The 8880-nt window shown below is 49.4% G+C and overlaps 1 protein-coding gene across 4 annotated transcripts in view; it reads left to right on the forward strand.

The window, feature by feature from the left end:
* The first annotated feature begins 8564 nt into the window (after positions 1–8564).
* The window catches only part of TMC5 (transmembrane channel like 5), a 41043-nt gene continuing 40727 nt past the window's right edge, over positions 8565–8880 (forward strand). For 3 of the 4 annotated variants that reach the window (XR_003094634.1, XR_003094633.1, XM_014521087.2), the window contains exon 1: positions 8565–8686. The gene's annotated coding sequence lies outside the window, so the exon portion shown is untranslated. The remainder of the gene's footprint in view (positions 8687–8880) is intronic. The other variant, XM_006026089.2, reaches the window with a different exon arrangement.

Genomic DNA, 8880 nt, shown 5'->3' on the forward strand with positions numbered 1-8880 from the left:
CGGCTGCCCGGCCAGGCCATTCCTATAGTGGCAGGACCTGACCCGATGTGCAGGGAGTGCGTGCCATGTCGGGTCTTGCTGCCATGGACCTGGCCCAGCTGGGCGGTAGAGGGGCCCCAGGACCCAGCTGGGCTTGGCATACGGCAGATGAGCCTCAGGGCCAGCCACATGCCACGTCCTGCCTCTGCCCCACTGTGCCTGTTGGGTGTGCGGACCTGGCACAGCCCCATGTGGCTCTCTAATCCAGCTTTGCACTGGAGTGGGTCACACAGCTCTGGGAGGCATAACTCCTGTGCATGCTTCCTGGAGTTGTGAGACCTGGTCCAGTGCAAAGACAGACTAGCAAGCTGCACTGATCTGGGCCAGGTCCTCACCCCCCAGACCCCTGGGGACATCCCCCTGCCACCCCTCACCCACCCACACCCATGAGTGCCCCCCCCACTTTACCTTGGACAGTGCCAGGGGCTGAGGCATCAGGAGAAAGAGATGCTCTAGCTGACACCAGAGTGTATCTTTTGGAGGACTGACCTCCTGGCACCGTCTGGGACCATGCCTTGCTCCGCTCTTCTGCGGAGCGGTTTTTTTAGACCCCTGGATATCTAAACTTGCAGCACAGGGAGCATTTTTTCATTCCCACATGTGTCACAGGCCAGCTGGGCACTGTGAGTGTATCAGTTTTATCACAGGCCAACTGGGCTGTTTGATTCAGTTTCAGATCGAGGAGGCAAAAGTTGGGAGTGGAATAAAGGCAAATTTATTATAGCTTACACACACACACACACAACAGTTAACAGAAAGATAAATGCAATAAGCAGATAAGGCAGTATAAAAGAGCTAATAGTAAATAATAACAACAGATAATAACAACAGATAGATAGATAGATCAATCTGTCACAGGCCAACTGGGCACTGCGAGGGTATTAGCCACACTGGGCTGTTCAAAACAACAAATAGACAGACATGGGTTGGCAACTTATCGATAGTCCCTCAATGCCAGGTGCGTGCCAAGTGATTCCAGCGAAGTCGGGTGTCCCTGATGATTGATGCTGTCAGAGGGATTACCGGGGAAGATCCCTTGCTCAGGATCCGATCCTCACTCACACCGGGAGTCTGGGGTCCAGGCGTGGGACAGAAATGACCGTTCTGTTCCCTCCTTCCTGCTGGCTGCCTGATGCATGTGTTTTTTATACCTAGTTTTATGCTAATCTGTTGGCCTCAGGGCCACTCACAATGTTGCCCTATAGCTGTTACCCTATGGGATTTGAAAGGTGTTAAAATTATCATAAAAGGTTACTACCCAGACTCAGGTTTATCCAATAAGCAAATTATGATGCAGCACCTTTAGGTTTGAAATTGGCATCGCTCCGCCTAAATCCCAACCCCTTTTAGGCTTCAGTTGAATATGCTTTCTTGGGATACGCTTTCCTGGAATGTGTTGGGTGTGCCAAGCAGTTAGATCCAGTTTTTATCGCTAAGGCTGAACCCTGAGCAAAAAACCGTTAGGCCAGCTAATCTCACAGCTACAGCTTTGCCTCTGGGGCCCAGTCAGTTCCATGAACAGTTAATTTATCAGTTTGGTTAAACTTATGACAGACAAGTTACATTTGCAGTTTACAAACCTACAAGCTTATATTAACTAATATTACCTATTTAGGCAAAATACCAAATGCCTCCAAGAAGCACACATTATTGCTTATTAATCCCTCTGGTTCTGGCTGTCACACGCATGTGCCTCTTGCCCCACCTCAAAGGGGTCTGAGGCAGGACAAGAGGCACGTGCGCGCTTGCCTGGATGTGCCCCAGTTGTCTAACCATGGTTAGAGACCCTCAAAAAGGGAGTCCTGTTTGTGTGAAGCATTGAACAGACAGAATAAAAGGCAGTGTCCTGAAGAATTATTCTAACATTAACATCTTTATTGAAAATAACTTCTTCTTTTGTAAGTGGTGATTTTCTCCTCAAAGAAACCATTTTCTGAGTGGAAGAAAAAATAGCTGATTTTAAAATCCTATCCTTCTGAATTTCTGTACAATGCCTTACAATGTCAATATACCAAATACATTAATTTAAATTAAAGTGTAGAGTTGGTGGCGGAGAGGGGGAGCTTAACTTTCATGAAGACTTTTGTGAAAATCTCATCCTTTTTTAATTTTAAAATTCCTAACTTATTCCAATGTTTCATTCAGCTCTATTAATTTTAGGACCAAGTGGAGCTGTAGGAGAAAAGGCAGGTGTCTGATATTCTGTGGGTTAATAAACTCTAAGAACATGATCTCTTTCCTCATTTTTATTGCACTGCTTGTAGGACACACCTTTTTACAATAGCTCAAGTGAACAACAGCTTGAGCACATACTGACCACAGCCTGTGGGAATGAAGCATAGTCCCTGAATAATACACTTTCAGGGATCATTCCTATAGCCAGTGACTAGAGAAGTGTGTCCAGAAGTGATCAGTCTCACTGTGCCCCACAGCCAACTCCCACATCCGGAAGCAGCCACGGTCCTCCCATGAATCTTCTGACAGACTTGCATATTTGCAACGTAGCATTTCAAAATGGTTGTCTTGACATTTTTCAAGTAGATCCTGTAGCACAAATTGGTTCCTCCCTTTTTTCATTCACTCTCGATAACCTCCTACTGTAAGGAGCAGTTCATACAACATGAAAGCAGTTCCTAACCCAGTCTGCTTGAAAAGAGACTTTTTTGTCAAATTGGATGGGAAGCAAAGCAGATATAAAACATCTATATGAATGACCAACTGATTGATTTGAAAACAAAATGTTTCATCTCTGCAGATGGCCTGTGCATAACAGCTCAAAATACTGGCTGTGACTATGTTGAAAAATCCGTAAGTGAAGTACTAATTGGTATAACCTCGTACTACATTGAAAACCAATTACATTCCAACCCAGGGAAAACATCTGAAAAACCATAAGGCCAGCCACCAGCTCAGCACTACATAATCTGGGACCCTGCTGTCTCACTGTCCAAATCCAGTTTACCTCGGAGTCACCCTTGATCGAACTCTCTCAAACAAAGAACACATCATGAAGACAAAAGCAGAGGTGAGCACTTGTAACAACAGTCTGTATAAGCTCACCAACTTAAAATGGGGGGCTAGCCCCTCAACCATCTGAACCACTGCTCTGGCCCCAGCTTCTCCTCTGCTGAGTATGCATGTCCTGCATGGGAGAGATCTGTACATGCTAAGCGCCTTGAACCCATTTTGAATTATAGCTGCCAATGCATCACAGGATGTCTGAAGCCTACCAACCTAAACAGTGTGTGACTGCTGGCTAGCATCACTCCACCTGACATTAGAAAATCAGTGACCAGCAGCATAGAAGGCTCTAGACCAGGGGCAGGCATACAGCCTGTGGACTGCATCCGGCCAACCAGGCACTTTCATCTGGCCCACAGGCACCCACCAATGAATTGTACCCCACCAAGCCCTTCTACCTACCACCAACATACCCTATTGTGCCTCACTCCCACCCTTGTACGTGGAAGGGCCTGGCCCGGCCAGCATGCAGCTTCTGTGTGGGGCTGCTGCTGCCACTGCTGCAGCCCCTGGGGGACCTGCTCTGCTTCCCTGGCATCCTGCTGGTTCCAGGTAGGAAAGTGATGGGAGCGGGGGGAAGCTGCCACTGGGTGGGGGCAGGGAGCGTGGGGCTGGGGCTGATAGAGGTGGCCCAGCCGAGCTATGCTTCTAGCCCACCATGCAGTGCTGGCTGGAGCCGCACACCACCAGGCGCCATGCCTGCACCAGGCACAAGCACCCTGAGTGCCCCTGCCTGCTGGGGGAAGTGTGTGGGGGGGTCCACACACCCCCACTCATACCCCACAAACCCCCACATATACACCCCCCACATACAACCACACCCCATCACAAGCCCCTCCACACACACTCTCCCACACCCCATGATACACACACACACTCCACCATACACACCTCCCCACCCCCAACCACCTCCCATATCCTTCACACCCAATACCCAAGAGTAAAACTTTATTTTTGAGTTTTTATATAATCCCTCCTATATACAGCACACAAACACAAGTTATGACAATTTTTTTTTATAATAAAATTAAAATATAGTAGGTGTTTGACTTTTAGTGTATGAATTAGTTGGGTTTTTTTCTGGTTCCAAGATGCCAACCCTATCCTGCCAAAAGGAGTATTTCTGGGAGGCAAGGGGAGGGACTTCCGGTCCCTATATGGTGACCAGGGGGTGGGGCAACTGTCAAGGGGTGGGGCTACCCATGCAGCCCTCAACAACTCATCAAAACTCATTAAGCCGCCCTCCAGTCAAAATAATTGCCTGCCCCGATCTAGACAAACTAAAGATGCGAGACATCCTCTGTATGACCATCCCACAGCACACAAATATTTCACATCACACAGGAGCTTCCTCACCAGCACCCAACCTCTCAATGCCACACCCAAGGAGACACGACTACAGATGTGAATAAGAGGTGAAGAAAATACCTGACTGTGAAAAAATGGACGTTCCAGTGGCTGAGTCCTTACCACCAGGTGATGTCTCAGGAGCCTGCATACCAGAGTTGGATGCTCCAGGGAACTAATGAAGAAGTGGGGCTATACTGGGGTGAACAATTATTTGGGTCCATGGGCCCAAATAGGAAGCTTTGGTGAGCTGTCACAGGCTGGGGCAGGATCCACAACAGCTCACCAAAACTCCTCTATACTCCATGCTCAACTGGACAGCTGGGATGGGGACGCAGGCAGGCAGGGAGCAGCATCCAAGAGTGGGATGGGCAAATGGGCCCAGGGCTGGGAATATGGGGTGGTGACAATGATCCGCTGCCTGCACACCCCCGCAATGGGTGCTAGTTCTGCAGGCAGGAGCATGCGGGGAGTGGATTGTGGCTCTGCCCCTGGCCCCAGCCCTGTGCTATCACTGCCTTATAATCTGGGGGTCTCTGTGGAGACCAGCCGGGCTCTGCATGGGCACAGCCAGGTGGATGGGACGGGGCAGCGGGTGGCCAGGGGGCTGGGTCTGGGATCTTGGAGCGGTGACAGTGTGGGGCCAGTGCCAGAGCACAGCCGCGATCTGCTCCCCACACATCCCTGTCCACAGAACCCACACCCATCACAGGGGCATGCAGGCAATGGATCACAGCTTGGCCCCAGCCCTGGCCCTGTGCTGTCACTGCCCCGAGATCCCATCTGACAATCCTGCCTGTCCGCCCTTCCCACTCCTGAACACTACTCCCCACCTGCCCATGGCCCATTCCATCCATCCAGCCAAGTGCCCTTCCCGCACGAGTCCCACCCCTAGCAGTGGGTGTGAGGTAGACAGGCCAGGGTGTCCCGGCAGCAGGACTAGGTTTGGCAGTGGCAGCAGCCAGAAGGAGCTGCTGCTGCCAGGAAGCGAGTCTGGCCTCCGTGCTGCTCCAGCCCCACTGTGCACTTGAGAGTTACAGGACTGGCCACATGAGCCACAGCCTGGGCTGCCCCCAGCACCTGGGCTGGGCAGGACTGAAGGACCTGCTGTGGGCCAGACACAATCCCTTGGTGGACCAGATCTGGGCCATGGACCATACTTTGCCCACCCCTGGGCTATACCATTGGTTCAACCACCTGTGACTGAGGCACAGAGCCTCAGACTATGGAACACCTGCTACAGTGCCCACTGCTTGACATGTACAATGAAAGATATTGCAAAGTACAATAAACAAGCACAAGCATATGTGACAAAATGGACAAATGTGGTGTAGAGACATGAGAAGAAGAACCCAGTGGTTCAATATATCTGCAAGCTAGTGTTTACCACTATGCCAAGAATGTTGCCTTAGGCAAAATTTATCTTGCAACTTCAAAAAGTTCATTCATAAATCATGAATGCATTTAATGTAGTAGAAACATGTCTTAACAAATTTAGAAGCTAAGACAAAAACTTGGTAAACAGCCAAAATAAACCCCATGCGTCAGAATAGCCAAGCTTTAAAGGATCCTTAAAACTGTGAGAGACAGAGTTAATTGGGTTCGTCACAAGAGCCGTGTTTCACACTGTTCTAGGGTCTGATTGTTCCTTCTTCTAGAGACTTGCAGAAGTTGCATTTATCCAGCTAAGTGAAGTGCTTGCTCTGATTTTCAAAAGCTGCTTCTAAAACTTGCCTCTGTATTCTATGTGGAAAAGCATGCCAAAATGGCAGCACACACTGTTCTAAAGGCTGGGATTACACAAATCATTAATATAGCTGAACAGATAGGCAGAGAAGTTAATGGGGCAGAGAAGTTAATGGGGATGGGGCTCTGGAGTGAGAGTTGGGAGACACAAGGTCTATTCTTGGCTTTGTTATGGAATCAAATGCATGTTGCTTCCCCCTATTCCCTTTCTCAGCCTCTTCCTCCTCTTGGTAGAGATTGCCAAGCCCTATAACCTGCTTGATGGGAAGTTTTTCTGTTTGACTGCAGTGTCATAAGGTTTGAGTACTATGTTTGATTAATTCCAACATTTTGGGGAATGCTCAGGGAACACATGGGCAGAACCCTCATTTGGGGGAAAATAAGAAGGGAAGAAAATGAGGGATAACGGAGCCACTGGTAACTTTTAGTACTGCAAGCACCCTTGGGCATGCCTTGCCTATGCTCTGTGCGTGGTACTCCCACAACTACTGCTAAACACAAAGCCTTGCTCACACACTCCCACTCACGTACACCAAACCCAGCACTCAAGTGGCAAGGATGCTCTCAGCACACTGCCTGCTGCCAGTCTTAAAGCCACAAAAGAGGGAGATCTCAAGAGCTCCACCAGAAGTCATACCCCAAGTATCCTCAGTGACTCTGTTCTGGGTCTGGAGTGTGTGGTGGGGGAGTGGATAGACAGGGCTTCAGTTTCAGCAACAGTCTTGAGTACTGTGGAGGCAGGATAGATATGCGTATAGCAAAGACCTGTTAGATGGCAACCATTAACACTTACCAGCATAACGCCATACCTGAGGCTCATCTCTGCCTGTGGTCTTACTGTGTTTGTCATGATGACATTGTGAATAATTTATCTTCCAAGCAGAATAATAATGGGGTCATAAAGGACATGATCAGAGCCAGAAATACAAAGAGAGGGAAACCCAGAGCAGAAGGGAGAGCAAAATTAGGAGACCCTGATCTGGGAAAAATGGGCACCCTGATATTAGGGAATAGGCAAGTGATGGCACGTAGAGGCCCTGCCAACGCTGGAGGGAGAATAGGGGAAGTGTAGAGCAGGAAATTGTGGATGAAGGAGTCGCTCACTGACCAGATGGAAAAAGGAGGGGACGGCTGCAGTAATTCCATGAGATAGAAGGGATGCTAAAAGCTAATGGAGGAAATTAGAGGTGAGCAAAAAGCCCCTGGGGTGTGCAATGAGCATAACCTACAGAAAAGAAAGCGTGCAACAGTCAGACTGTGCATGTCTTGGAGCAGGGACTGTCTCCTGCTAGGCATGTACTGCATGTACAGCTTTGAATCACTAGGGCCCTAATCTCAATGGTAGCCTCTGGGCACTGACGTAACACATGGTACTAAGAAGAACACCAGAGCCAGAACTAACCCGTACAGCTGGGAGAGACCGTCTGCTGCCTGCGCCAGTAAAATTAGACTCCAGCAGTCATATGTTCCAGGATCATTCGCCTAAGGTGAAGCATTCACTTTATCATCATTGTTATTTGTTTGTTTGCCCGAAACAGAATTGACTCAGTTCCAAGTGCTATTATTTCCATTATAAAAGATCTGCAAGATAGACCTGAACTCTGATCTGCTTACAAACGCAGCACATCCAAACTCTTGGAATAAGTGAGAGTGAGTTTGATGACATTTGAAAATGGATAAAGACAACATGTATCAACCCACTTTGCCCCACTGCTCAGAGGTCTCATTTATGGATTTATGCCTTTTCAGAAGAAAGAAGAAACTTCCCCTCATTACTGCATGGTTATTTCAGTTATCTAAATGACCATAACTAGGCAGATCACACATCTATATAGAGGTAAAAGGTCCACCCCATTCTAGCAGCACATTATGTAGCACGGGGAAAGCACGCCAGTTCCTGAAGCCAGTAGCATTCAAGGGAGCATTTTAGTGACAAGCACATTTGGCTCCCCAAACTGAATGAGCTGCTACCCTCTCCCAGCTGGGTGGACAGGGCTTGAGTTCGCAGCTTCGTAGCAAACTGGAGCTGTGCAGCAAAACCGCTCTCCCGCTGGGCCCCATGTGTTTCTCGGGTGCCACAACCCATGCCAGACCCTCCCCGAGCCTCAGGGGGCAGAAAGGAGAAGCTTTGGGGGGATTTTTTTAAAATTAATTTTTCTGTATTCCAGGCCAAATTAGCCAAAACAAATGCCAAATCCAAGAGTCAGTCCAGAACCATAAATGGCCCTACAACTGGCAAACATCCTCCACCCCCATCTGGGGCTTCAGATGTTTCCAAAACCTTTGGCAGGCATCCTACGTGCAGGCCCAAGCCCAGAGGCTGGGGGTTCGGATGCCCCGAGTTTTGCTTGTCTTCAAGCAAGCAAGCCAGGGAGGAGTCTCCCATTTCCTTAAAGCGGGCTTAAAGCCAAGACCTTCCCACTCCAGCAGCTGAGTGGGAGGTTGACTATATGTTACCCTGGCGGGCACTATCCCGGTGCCAGGAGAGTGGCTAGGAAGACCGCCTTCATGCTCACCGTGTTTCCCTTGGCAGGTAAGCATAGCCTACACTTGATCTGAGAAGGGGGGCACCGCAGACAACACCATGCAGCCCGAATGCCCTGGTTCCCCGCCCCACAGGGGGGCAGGAGGAGAGCCAGCCAGACCCGACCCCAGCGGGGCGCGGTGCAGGGAAGAGAGGGCGAGTGCCTGCTCCCCCCGCACAGGTGCAGTTGAGCGGGGGGAAGC

This window comes from Alligator sinensis, unplaced genomic scaffold (genome assembly GCF_000455745.1).
Source record: "Alligator sinensis unplaced genomic scaffold, ASM45574v1 scaffold330_1, whole genome shotgun sequence".
Taxonomy (NCBI): Eukaryota; Metazoa; Chordata; order Crocodylia; family Alligatoridae; genus Alligator; species Alligator sinensis.